Source organism: Rattus norvegicus, chromosome 3 (genome assembly GCF_036323735.1).
Source record: "Rattus norvegicus strain BN/NHsdMcwi chromosome 3, GRCr8, whole genome shotgun sequence".
Classification (NCBI taxonomy): Eukaryota; Metazoa; Chordata; class Mammalia; order Rodentia; family Muridae; genus Rattus; species Rattus norvegicus.
Genome location: NC_086021.1, coordinates 102,914,910 through 102,929,487, shown reverse-complemented (window position 1 = coordinate 102,929,487; position 14,578 = coordinate 102,914,910). Strand labels below are relative to the sequence as shown.

Below are 14,578 nucleotides of genomic sequence, written 5' to 3'. Positions count from 1 at the left end.
TTTGGTTTCTGTAACATGTGAAAGAGTTTTGTTATAATTCTGCCAGAGTTAACAGAATCCTCTTGTATCCTGAAATTCTAGGGTTCAGGAAGACCCAAGCAGACTTGACAGTTTTATTTGTAGTGGTAATTGAAATTCCATTAGTAAGCCTTGCATAACAAGTCCTTTTACCTTCTGAGACATCTCTCCCGCTTGATGTTTAGTTTTGTCGAACTATATGAGATTAGATTAGAACATACTGCATTCTTACTATGGCAGCATAGGAAAAATTAACCTTGATAACATACCGTAGTACAATACAGAGATCACAGAATATTTAGAAAAGAAAAACAAAGTCAAATTAAAACACAGAATGTAACTAAAGAGTATAAATTTTGTAAAGTTGGATATAGACATGAATGTGGATATATGTAGATATGTAGATAATAGCTATATATCTATATCCATATTCATATCCAAAATATATTATATAACTTATATAGGCATAGGTGTATAACTTAGATAGGTAGATAGTTAGATACATAAGGATATGGATATAGAGATAGAGATATTGATATAGATATAGAAACATGCATACTATATTGTCACCTGATAATGATACATTTGTTGAGAAGTATGCCTTAATACAGTGTATTTTTGGCATGTTTCTCAAATATTATATGGCTGTAGTTAGGTGTACCCATTCCTACAGTTAGAAGACTTAATATTTTCATGGTTTCCTACATTCTTTGTATAATAACATTCTATTCCTTTCTGTTTTTATTAATATTTACATTCTTTGTTTTTTTTGCTGTATTGTTTTATTTTTGAGTCCTACAATTTTATCTTCTGTGTGATTAATTCTACTTTTAAGGCTTTCTCTATGTTTTCCTGGTTGTATTATTTTTTCAGCTGGACTATATTCAATTTTTCTATATGTTTATTAAATTGGGTTTTCAAATCCTGGATTGTGTTTCTCATTTCTACCTCATGTATAAAGATTGAGGGTGTATCATCAGACCTTTATTTTCATAAATTCATTGTCTTTATTTTCATTGAACTGTTTTCTTGTGTCTTCATATGGTATTAGTGCTGAAATAGTAACACCACACTATGTTCTAAGTTAGTCTCATAGTTCAACAAAACCTTGAATTAGAGCAAATATATGTTTGGTTTTTATTTTTTTTATTTTTGGATTTATTTTTGGAATTGCTTTATGTGTGTTCTGGGGTTCATTTAGGTAAGTGTCATTGGTGAACATTTCTATAGTACAGGAGGATTTTTGTCGTGATGAAATACTACCTTGATTTTGATCTTTCATATTGTATGTATTTTTGCAATGAAATTTATGCATGTGAACCTCTCATTTCAATTTTGTGTCTGACCTTGGTTTGGACAGAGGACAGTTATTCAGGTCAGATAGAGCCTGAAAATTGGACATGGCTTATCTAGAAGACAGTCAGATGGACTCTTAGGCATAGGCTTGTGGCATGGTTGTGAATCCCGGTGCAAACTTGAAGTTTGGACGTATATCTGGAGTTTGTGAAGAGTGTATGTAGGAGAGGATCAGGCAGATTCACCAAGAAAGGACCTGGGACAAAAAGTGAGTGACCTGGCTTAGAAGAATCACTGGGTATGGCATAAGAAGACTTAATAAGTTGTGAGTAGCCAGTGGCATCCTAGATACAGCCAGCGGATGATGGGCAGCACAACAGAGAAAAGGCTAGTGTAATCCAGGGAACCGGATGTGGGGCTTGAATTATATCTAGGGATTTATGGAGATATGGAGGGGAGATTCAGAAAGGTTCACTTAGCTAACAACATTTATATAACAACAATTAAAGAGAAGCCCATATGAATGAATTTGAGAGCCAGGGGAGGTGTACATAAAATAATTGAAAATTTAACCAAATTTTCAAATATATCAATTTTATATATTTTAAAACTTTACCAAACCCCGTGGGAGAGAGCCCTCACTGCCTGGTCAGGTGGGCACTCCTGAGGCTGCAGAGCGGAAGAGACCACCAACACTGCCCAACCCTGCCCACATCCCTGGCCCAAGAGGAAACTGTATACGGCCTCTGGGTTCCCGTAGAGGAGGGCCCAGGAGCAGCAGGTCTGCTGTGTCTGAGACACCACCAGAACCTGAAGGGACCAACCAGATAAACAGTTCTCTGCACCCAAATCCCATGGGAGGGAGAGCTAAACCTTCAGAGAGGCAGACACGCCTGGGAAACCAGAAGAGACTGCACTCTGCACACATTACTGATTCCAGAGGAAAACACCAAACGCCATCTGGAACCCTGGTGCACGGAAGCTCCTGGAAAGGGCAGCAGAGATCTTCCTGGTGGCTGCCGCCACAGAGAGCTCATAAGCAACACCCCACGAGCAAACTTGAGCTTTGGGACCACAGGTAAGACCAACTTTTCTGCTGCAAGCGACCTGCCTGGTGAACTCAAGACACAGGCCCACAGGAACAGCTGAAGACCTGTAGATAGGAAAAACTACACGCCCGAAAGCAGAACACTCTGTCCCCATAACTGGCTGAAAAAAAAACAGGAAAACAGGTCTACAGAACTCCTGAAACACATGCTTATAGGACAGTCTAGCCACTGTCAGAAATAGCAGAACAAAGTAACACTAGAGATAATCTGATGGCGAGAGGCAAGCGCAGGAACCCAAGCAACAGAAACCAAGACTACATGGCATCATCAGAGCCCAATTCTCCCACTAAAGCAAACACAGAATATCCAAACAGACCAGAAAAGCAAGATCTATTTTCAAAATCATATTTGATCATGATGCTAGAGGACTTCAAGTAAGACGTGAAGAACTCCCTTAGAGAACAAGAAGAAGCTTACAGAGAGGAATCGCAAAAATCCCTAAAAGAATTCCAAGAAAACATAAATAAACAAGTAGAAGCCCATAGAGAGGAGTCACAAAAATCCCTGAAAGAATTTCAGGAAAACACAATCAAACAGTTGAAGGAATTAAAAATGGAAATAGAAGCAATCAAGAAAGAACACATGGAAACAACCCTGGATATAGAAAACCAAAAGAAGAGACAAGGAGCTGTAGATACAAGCTTCACCAACAGAATACAATAGATGGAAGAGAGAATCTCAGGAGCAGAAGATTCCATAGAAATCATCAACTCAACTGTCAAAGATAATGTAAAGCGGAAAAAGCTACTGGTCCAAAACATACAGGAAATCCAGGACTCAATGAGAAGATAAAACCTAAGGATAATAGGTATAGAAGAGGGTGAAGACTCCCAGCTCAAAGGACCAGTAAATATCTTCAACAAAATCATAGAAGAAAACTTACCTAACCTAAAAAAAGAGATACCCATAGGCATACAAGAAGCCTACAAAACTCCAAATAGATTGGACCAGAAAAGAAACTCCTCCCGTCACATAATAGTCAAAACACCAAACGCACAAAATAAAGAAAGAATATTAAAAGCAGTGAGGGAAAAAGGTCAAGTAACATATAAAGGCAGACCTATCAGAATCACACCAGACCTTTTGCCAGAAACTATGAAAGCCAGAAGATCCTGGACTGATGTCATACAAACCCTAAGAGAACACAAATGCCAGCCCAGGTTACTGTATCCTGCAAAACTCTCAATTACCATAGATGGAGAAACCAAGACATTCCATGACAAAACCAAATTTACACAATATCTTTTTACAAATCCAGCACTACAAAGGATAATAAATGGTAAAGCCCAACATAAGGAGGCAAGCTCTACCGTAGAAGAAGCAAGAAACTAATCATCTTGGCAACAAAACAAAGAGAAGAAAAGCACACAAACATAACCTCATATCCAAATATGAATATAACAGGAAGCAATAATCACTATTCCTTAATATCTCTCAACATCAATGGCCTCAACTCCCCAATAAAAAGACATAGATTAACAAACTGGATACGCAACGAGGACCCTGCATTCTGCTACCTGCAGGAAACACACCTCAGAGACAAAGACAGACACTACCTCAGAGTGAAAGGCTGGAAAACAACTTTCCAAGCAAATGGTCGGGAGAAGCAAGCTGGAGTAGCCATTCTAATATCAAATAAAATCAATTTTCAACTAAAAGTCATCAAAAAAGATAAGGAAGGAAACTTCATATTCATCAAAGGAAAAGTCCACCAAGATGAACTCTCAATCCTAAATATCTATGCCCCAAATAAAAGGGCACCTACATACGTAAAAGAAACCTTACTAAAGCTCAAAACACACATTGCACCTCACACAATAATAGTAGGAGATTTCAACACCCCACTCTCATCAATGGACAGATCATGGAAAAAGAAATTAAACAGAGACGTAGACAGACTAAGAGAAGTCATGAGCCAAATGGACTTAACAGATATTTATAGAACATTCTACCCTAAAGCAAAAGGATATACCTTCTTCTCAGCTCCTCATGGTACTTTCTCCAAAATTGACCATATAATTGGTCAAAAAACGGGCCTCAACAGGTACAGAAAGATAGAAATAATCCCATGCGTGCTATCAGACCACCACGGCCTAAAACTGGTCTTCAATATCAATAAGGGAAGAATGCCCACATATACGTGGAAATTGAACAATGCTCTACACAATGATAACCTGGTCAAGGAAGAAATAAAGAAAGAAATTAAAGACTTTTTAGAATTTAATGAAAATGAAGGTACAACATACCCAAATTTATGGGACCCAATGAAAACTGTGCTAAGAGGAAAGCTCATAGCACTGAGTGCCTGAGAAAGAAACAGGAAAGAGCATATGTCAGCAGCTTGACAGCACACCTAAAAGCTCTAGAACAAAAAGAAGCAAATACACCCAGGAGGAGTAGAAGGCAGGAAATAATCAAACTCAGAGCTGAAATCAACCAAATAGAAACAAAAAGGACCATAGAAAGAATCAACAGAACCAAAAGTTGGTTCTTTGAGAAAATCAACAAGATAGATAATCCCTTAGCCAGACTAACAAGTGGACACAGAGAGTATGTCCAAATTAACAAAATCAGAAATGAAAAGGGAGACATAACTACAGATTCAGAGGAAATTCAAAAAATCATCAGATCTTACTATAAAAGACTATATTCAAGAAAACTTGAAAATCTGCAGGAAATGGACAATTTCCTAGACAGATACCAGGTACCGAAGTTAAATCAGGAACAGATAAACCAGTTAAACAACCCCATAACTCCTAAGGAAATAGAAGCAGTCATTAAAGGTCTCCCAACCAAAAAGAGCCCAGGTCCAGACGGGTTTAGTGCAGAATTCTATCAGATCTTCATAGAAGACCTCATACCAATATTATCCAAACTATTCCACAAAATTGAAACAGATGGAGCACTACCGAATATCTTCTATGAAGCCACAATTACTCTTATACCTAAACCACACAAAGACACAACAAAGAAAGAGAACTTCAGACCAATTTCCCTTATGAATATCGACGCAAAAATACTCAATAAAATTCTGGCAAACCGAATCCAAGAGCACATCAAAACAATCATCCACCATGATCAAGTAGGCTTCATCCCAGGCATGCAGGGATGGTTTAATATACGGAAAACAATCAACGTAATTCATTATATAAGCAAACTGAAGGAACAAAACCACGTGATCATTTCATTAGATGCTGAGAAAGCATTTGACAAAATTCAACACCCCTTCATGATAAAAGTCCTGGAAAGAATAGGAATTCAAGGCCCATACCTAAACATAGTAAAAGCCATATACAGCAAACCAGTTGCTAACATTAAAATAAATGGAGAGAAATTTGAAGCAATCCCACTAAAATCAGGGACTAGACAAGGCTGCCCAGTCACTCCCTACTTATTCAGTATAGTTCTTGTAGTTCTAGCCAGAGCAATCAGACAACAAAAGGAGGTCAAGGGGATACAGATCAGAAAAGAAGAAGTCAAAATATCACTATTTGCAGATGATATGATAGTATATTTAAGTGATCCCAAAAGTTCCACCAGAGAACTACTAAAGCTGATAAACACCTTCAGCAAAGTGGCTGGGTATAAAATTAACTCAAATAAATCAGTAGCCTTCCTCTACACAAAAGAGAAACAAGCCGAGAAAGAAATTAGGGAAACGACACCCTTCATAATAGACCCAAATAATATAAAGTACCTCGGTGTGACTTTAACCAAGCAAGTAAAAGATTTGTACAATAAGAACTTCAAGACTCTGAAGAAAGAAATTGAAGAAGTCCTCAGAAGATGGAGAGACCTCCCATGCTCATGGATTGGCAGGATTAATATAGTAAAAATGGCCATTTTACCAAAAGCGATCTACAGATTCAATGCAATCCCCATCAAAATACCAATCCAATTCTTCAAAGAGTTAGACAGAACAATTTGCAAATTCATCTGGAATAACAAAAAACCCAGGATAGCTAAAACTATCCTCAACAATAAAAGGACTTCAGGGGGAATCACTATCTCTGAACTCAAGCAGTATTATTGAGCAATAGTGATAAAAACTGCATGGTATTGGTACAGAGACAGACAGATACACAAGTGGAACAGAATTGAAGACCCAGAAATGAACCCACACACCGATGGGCACTTGATTTTTGACAAAGGAGCCAAAACCATCGAATGGGAAAAAGATAGCATTTTCAGCAAATGGTGATGGTTCAATTGGAGGTCTGCATATAGAAAAATGCAGATCGATCTATACTTATCACCCTGTACAAAGCTTAAGTCCAAGTGGATAAAGGACCTCCAAATCAAACTAGATACTTCAAACTAATAGAAGAAAAACTAGGGAAGCATCTGGAACACATGGGCACTGGAAAAAATTTCCTGAACCAAACACCAATGGCTTATGCTCTAAGATCAAGAATCGACAAATGGGATCTCATAAAACTGCAAAGCTTCTGTAAGGCAAAGGACACTGTGGTTAGGACAAAAATGGCAAACAACAGATTGGGAAAAGATCTTTACCAATCCTACAACAGATAGAGGCCTTATATCCAAAATATACAAAGAACTCAAGAAGTTAGACCGCAGGGAAACAAATAACTCTATTAAAAAATGGGGTTCAGAGCTAAACAAAGAATTCACAGCTGAGGAATGCCGAATAGCTGAGAATCACCTAAAGAAATGTTCACCATCTTTAGTCATAAGGGAAATGCAAATCAAAACAACCCTGAGATTTCACCTCACACCGGTGAGAATGGCTAAGATCAAAAACTCAGGTGACACCAAATGCTGGCGAGGATGTGGAGAAAGAGGAACACTCCTCCATTGTTGGTGGGATTGCAGACTGGTAAAACCATTCTGGAAATCAGTCTGGAGGTTCCTCAGAAAATTGGACATTGAACTGCCTGAGGATCCAGCTATACCTCTCTTGGGAATATACCCAAAAGATGCCCCAACATATAAAAAAGACACGTGCTCCACTATGTTCATAGCAGCCTTATTTATAATAGCCAGAAGCTGGAAAGAACCCAGATGCCCTTCAACAGAGGAATGGATACAGAAAATGTGGTACATCTACACAATGGAATATTACTGAGCTATCAAAAACAATGACTTTATGAAATTCGTAGGCAAATGGTTGGAACTGGAAAATATCATCCTGAGTGAGGTAACCCAATCACAGAAAATCACACATGGTATGCATTCATTGATAAGTGGCTATTAGCCCAAATGCTTGAATTACCCTAGATGTCTAGAACAAATGAAACTCAAGACGGATGATCAAAATGTGAATGCTTCACTCCTTCTTTAAAAGGGGAACAAGAATACCCTTGGCAGGGAATAGAGAGGAAAAGATTAAAACAGACACAGAAGGAACACACATTCAGAGCCTGCCCCACATGTGGCCCATACATATACAGCCATCCAATTAGACAAGATGGATGAAGCAAAGAAGGGCAGGCTGACAGGAACCGGATATAGATCTCTCCTGAGAGACACAGCCAAAATACAGCAAATAGAGAGGTGAATGGCAGCAGCAAACCACTGAACTGAGAGTAGGACCCCATTGAAGGAATCAGCGAAAGAACTGGAAGAGCTCGAAGGGGCTCGAGACCCCTTATGAACAACAATGCCAAGCAACCAGAGCTTCCAGGGACTAAGCCACTACCTAAAGACTATACATGGACTGACCCTGGACTCTGACCTCATAGGAAGCAATGAATATCCTAGTAAGAGCACCAGTAGAAGGGGAAGCCCTGGGTCCTGCTCAGACTGAACCCCCAGTGAACTAGATTGTTGGGGGAGGGGATGGGGGTAGGATGGGGAGGGGAACACCGGTAAGAAAGGGGAGGGGGAGGGATTAGGGGGATGTTTGCCCGGAAACCAGGAAAGGGAATAACACTCGAAATGTAAAGAAGAAATACTCAAGTTAATAATAATAATAGAAAAACTTTATATAGTTTGTTATAAGTCGACATGTAATTATAAATATAAGTAACTAAAGAATGCAGGCATGTATCAATTTACTCTCACTCTGTTTGGAGCTCAGCCTTCCACTCACAGTGGACAATGTGGCTATGGTTGGCTACACATCTTGTTGATTGCTGAAATCTGGACATTCCTGTTCTCCAGAGTCTCACTCACCTTTGTTGTCAATGCTTAGGGACAACTTTCCAAAATCTTTCCTTAGATAATTTTTGCCTTAATATTAGCAATCAGGGTCATACAAAGGCACACTGGTGGCCTGGGCAAAGGAAACAAAAAGGAATAATCATCCTGTTCAGTATGAAATTTCTGGCATTAATATTTAGATTCCAAAATGTTGCATTCAATACTATTTATCTTAATTACTAAAATTATTTGGCACTTCTTCAAATTATGTATCATGGGCAAGAAATCCACGTGATTTTTCCTCAAAGCCATTTAATATTTGATTTCATAGATAAAAGTAAATTTTATTGAATTTGTCACCAGAGTTTTTGTTACTTTGCCTTCAGTCTGAATAGGAGCATTTCTGCTTTTGCTAAAGTTGCTGCCAGTTTCAAGGAAAGAGAAAGCAGATGTAATTGTGTCCCATCCTTATTATTTAGCACTCTCCTAAGCGGAAGCAATATTAGAAGAAAGTAGAGACAGTGGTATGGGAAACTTTACCAAGTTTTATTCTATTTATTTTCTATTTCTCTTAGGAAAGCTGTTGTATAAGGATTTACACTCACTAACTATTAGGAGTGTCAGACTATGAGTTAAAGCACCCAAGGAATATTACTGTGTGATTTTCAAGAAAATATTGAAAAACACTGACTGGGTATTTACTAATCTATTATGTGAAAATCCAAGTGGAAAGGGTTCAGCAATAAGTCAGTCAGACAAAGCCTATGAACTACAAATTTCACAACTAACCTTTATTAAAAATGATAGGGAGAGGTATTCCTCATTTAAAAACTCCACCACTCTCAGGAGTTCTTTTAAATCTTTCCTTAAATTTAGAGTAGCTCTAAATTTTACACCAAAAAAAGGTGAGAGATTGTGGTGAGATGACACTGCAAGTCAAAGAACTTGCCTTACACATTTAGGGATCTGGGTCCAGTGTGCAAAATCCATACAAACTCAGAAGAGCAGACAGCACAAACTGCCCTCTGATATTCATATGTGCACAATGGAAAGTCTGTGCATGTAAATAATAAATTACAAAACAAAAGAAATGTTTGACGACAATAACATGTACAATGAAAAAGACTTTCAGGCGATTAACAGTGCCTGAGGGGAAATCCTGTCACCCTGGGTGGGCAGTAAAATCTCTTGGAAGGGAAAAGGGTTACTTTTTTTGAAAGAGAGTAAGCAATGTTAAGACATAGAGAGAAACAGCACTTCAAAAAGAGAACTGGATGTGGAGTCGTGTAGAGTGGTGTACTGCATTGTTTGTGAAGTGGAAAAAAATTTACACCTGAAATAATTTCTCCTCATAATTTTTTTTGCTATAACCTGTTGTTTAATAACCATGGCACGTCAGGGGTTTTATAGAAATGCTTTCTTTTCTTCTATAGTGGGAGAAGTCAAGCGCCAGAACCCTCCCCCTGCCTACCATCTATACTGAATGGAGCAAGTCATTAAAGATAAATTTGAATGGAAGAGCTTTTCATGGGGTTTTCTGTCAAGGCTTCTAAATAGACAGCCAGTGAATGGACCCTTACTTACAAACACAGCCTTGTTGCATGTGGGCTGAACAAACAGGCGCTATTGTGGGGACAGGTGGAAGAGAAATATGAATAGACAGTGCAGTTTGCTGCCGAGAAGAACCTCACTCCTAACTGACTTTGTACGGGGCTTCAGTGTCTGGGAGAGAGGCAACACTTGTACAAACCCCAATCTTTTCCCACGTGTTGTGTCAGCAACAATAGGAGACACAATCTGAAATCCTTATGTGTAAAAATTTCTAAAAATTTCCCCATTTCTTTCACTTAAAAAAAGAATGTACATTTTTAAGAGCTCATCTGATACACAATTCTCAAAGAGGTCTCAACACTGAAATAAATAAATAAATATATATATACATATATATACACATATATATATATGAAGGTTTCCTTTTTAATTTATTTTTATTGGATATTTTTTATTTACATTTCAAATATAATTCCCTTTCCCGGTTTATAAACCCCCTATCCTATCCCATCCCCCTCCCCTTCTTCTGTAAGGGTGTTCCTCCTTACCAACCACCCCCCCTTCATGACTCCCTACCCTGACATTCCCTTACACTGAGGGGTCCAGCCTTGGCAGGACCAAAGGCTTTTCCTCCTATTGGTGCCCAACAAGGCCATCTACACATGCAGCTGGAGCCATAGGTCTGTCCATGTGTACTTTTTCCGTAGTGGTTTAGTTCCTGGTAGCTCTGGTTGGTTGGTATTGTTGTTTTTATGGCATTGCAAGCCTCTTCAGCTCCTTCAATCCTTTCTCTAATTCCTCTGGAGAGTACTGAAGGGAAGGTTTGAGTAACCTTCAGGGTCCTGCAGATGCTGGTGACAGACAACCCTATATGTGTAGTGACCACAGGCAGACTGTGGCATTTCCCTGAGAATGGTGATCCTTAATACCTACGGGTTAGTGACAAGAATGTTCAGTATTCACTCTTAGTAGATATGCAAATATGTAAGAAGCTTCCCACAGTATTGACCTGGAATAAATACAATTGCTGTTATAGGCTCAAGAGCAAGAGGTAAAGCTGTCCCCATGTCCCCCTTCCCTAAAGAACATCTTTCAGACTTCCAACACATACTTTTTAAAATGTCGAAATTTGCTTTTCACTGTTGTATTTTTAATTATTTATCTTTTTGGCCTATGGAGAAAATTTATTGTGTGTGTTAGTAAGTGTGTGCATGTATTCATGTGGTGCGTGTGTGTGTGTGTGTGTGTGTGTGTGTGTGTGTGTGTGTGTGTGTTCAAGGCTTATGGATGCCTGCTAACAGATACTTTTTATGTTGTTTTGACTTGTCTGTTGTTTTTGCAACACCAAGAGAACTGACAGAAAAAATTCAGGTGCTAGCAAAACACATTATATGTAATTTTATTTAAGTTACACATAGTCAATAGCATATGACATGCTTGTGAAGCATAAGTTCCACGCTCAGCTTAGTCTGGTGTGTGTGTTTAAGTTGTGAGAAGGTCCTTCAGAATTCTATTCACATTCAACAAAACAAAACACATCTCAAAGGAAGGGGAGTTAGACAAAACCAGCTTAAGCCAAGACTAAAATATCTTGCATACCAACAAGATACATTCTGGGCTTAAAAGGCTCGCTCAATTATTCTCTCCAGATCAGCCACAGAAGACAATCTAGAAACCAAGAGAAAAGTCAATGGAATTTTATGGATGGGGTCCAGGGACTCAAGTAGAATAGAACTTTGCTGGGTAGAGGTAACAGCAAGTCCTTGTGGACATAGTAACCTCACAAAATTGGTGTCGTCAACGTTCAGTGTGAGATGAAAATAGCCTGCTGTGACAATAACACCGGTGCATGCAGCCTCCTGAGCTGCCACAGGACTCAGGACCCACTGAGAAGCAGCACTCGTCCTCCACAGGAATGTGCAAGGACTACTGAGGAAGGCTGGAAGGAGGGAAGAGTGCATGATCCATAATCTCTAATTGGTTTCCTTACTATACATGTGTGTGACAGTTCCTGGATACTTTCAAAAAGATATTGGCTGGTCTTTGGAGGGTGTCAATCAGAGAAAAGGGGGTTATACATAGAATTTTTCCATTTTACATAAGTCAACCATGAGATTCCTTAACATTCATGTGCACACTGCACCTTCTGTCCCACACTCCTACAGTCAAATCTGAATTGAAGTGTGGTCCAGGATGACAGGGTTTCTGTGGCAACTTCACTGAATACACAGAAATTACAAATAAAAACCAATTCCTTATTAGAATTTTCTACATCATTTCTTTCTTTCTTTTTATTTTTTGTAGGTCAGGTGTGTCTTTTATTTTATTTTCATATTTTAATAATCATTCCATTCGTTTACATCTCAAATGATACCCCACTTTCCCAGTTACCCCTCCACCAACCCCTCCATCCCACATCTGCACTTCCTCCTCCCCTTTGCCTGTATGAGAGTGCTCCCCCACCCACCCACACTCTCTGCTCCACCATAAAAGAATCTACACCATTTCAGTCACAAGTGTACTCTGCTCCTTTATCTTTGACCCAAGAGAACACCTTTGGAAAGCATGACCAGGCAGATTGGGTATGATCTGATTTTGACCATTGCTTTATACCTTGTTGCAACCCTGATTTCTCCTTCTCTGTTTAAGTGTGCTTGAGTGTACTGATTTCCTAACTGCCTTTAAGCTATACTGTTTGTTACTTTACATCAGTCTCCCTTCCTATTAACAAATTTTCTTTCTCTGGTCTTTCAAATTAGAAGACTGTAGGATTTTAGATGATCACAGTCTTATTCTAAAAGGCTAGTAGCATCACTAGAACATTTGAGTCAACTCAAAGTCATAGATCTGTAACAGTGAAGGTGTTTTGTCTCCCCTGAGCACTGGCCAGGCTCTATTTCTTCCCTAAGATATGATTTTTGGCTTATGTCACATGTTAAAATCCAGTAATAGGATTATAGGAATTGTCACTCTCATGTTCCATGTCTGACTCAATAAACATATAAAAGAATAAATGTCTCTGAGTCATAGTTATTATCTTTCTTAAGAGAAGTTATATGGGAGTAGAGGCTGGAATTATGGAGTGAGATTGCCGGGTTTCAAATCTTGACTCTTCCATAAGTCTTCTGTGAAATCTAAATGAAAACCCTTAAGTTGTAAACAATCTCTGTAGCTCAGTTTCTTCAGCTGAACCCCACCCCCAAATTATAACACTTTCCACAGTTAGTATAAGTTCAAGATAAGCCAATACCCTAAATTTTAGGAAAACATTTGGCGCTCAAGTACTCAAAAATGTGAATCATTATTATTAAATTGTTATTTTTTAGCTTAAATTTAAAATGAGAAAAATCTTACTAAAATATTAAAAAAAAAAACAGTCCGAGTGACATAGATAAGGGTGTATAGGAGGGAACCTTTGGTGCTGGATCTGCATGCAATCCTACAACACTCAGAGGGAGCCTCACTCCCAGATGGGGTGAAACACCCAAGATCATAGGAGAGGCCATAGCATCTGCCCCAACACCTGTAGTAACTGTGTCTCCCAGGATCCAGAAATACAGGAACCCCTTCTCAGCCAGGGACACCATTCCAGTCTGAACCAGTGCTATGAGCAGACCTTGGGTGCTATCTCTACACCAAGTATCATACCACCTAGGGGAAGCTGGACTCTCCAGCTGCTCGAACAGGCCCAGATTCAGAAGTGTTCTGAAACACCCTGGATCACAGGATCACAGAATCATAGTACCACAGAATCATAGGATCACAGAGTCATAGGATCACAGAGTCAGCTCACTCCAGGAGTTCTGGCACAACCAGGATCACAGGAAGGACAGGCTACAATAGAGACAGCAAGGGCAGATAACACTAGAGATAACCAGATGTAAAGAGGCAAGCACAATAACATAAGCAACAGAAATCAAGGCTACCTGGCTACCCAGTTCTCCCACTACAGCAAATCTGGATACACCATAACACCTAAAAAGGAAATTTGGATTTAAAATCACATCTCAGGATGATGACAGAGGACTTTAGGAAGGACATAAATAACTCCCTTAAAGAAATTCAGGAGATCACAGGTAAACAGATGGAAGCCCTTAAAGAAGAAACACAAAAATCCCTTAAAGAATTACAGGAAAACACAACCATACTGATGAAGGAAATAAACAAAACCATGTAGGATATAAAATGGAAATAGAAACAATAAGGAAATCACAATGGGAGAAAAGGTTGCAGATAGAAAACCTAGGAAAGAGAACAGGAGTCATATATGCATCACCAACAAAATACAAGAGATAGAAGACAGAATCTCAGGGGCAGAAGATACCATAGAAAACATTCATTGATACAACAGTCAAAGAAATTGCAGAACCCAAAGAGCTCCTAACTCAAAGCATCAAGGAAATCCAGGACACAATGAGAAGACCAAACTTAAGGATAATAGATATAAAAGAAAGTAAAGATTACCAACATAAAGGACAAGTAAATATCGTCAACAAAAT

At 38.8% G+C, this 14,578-nt stretch overlaps 1 protein-coding gene across 21 annotated transcripts in view; it reads right to left on the bottom strand.

The window, feature by feature from the left end:
• Positions 1-14,578, bottom strand: part of Lrrc4c (leucine rich repeat containing 4C) — a 1,379,071-nt gene that overhangs the window by 1,209,735 nt on the left and 154,758 nt on the right. The window lies entirely within an intron of this gene.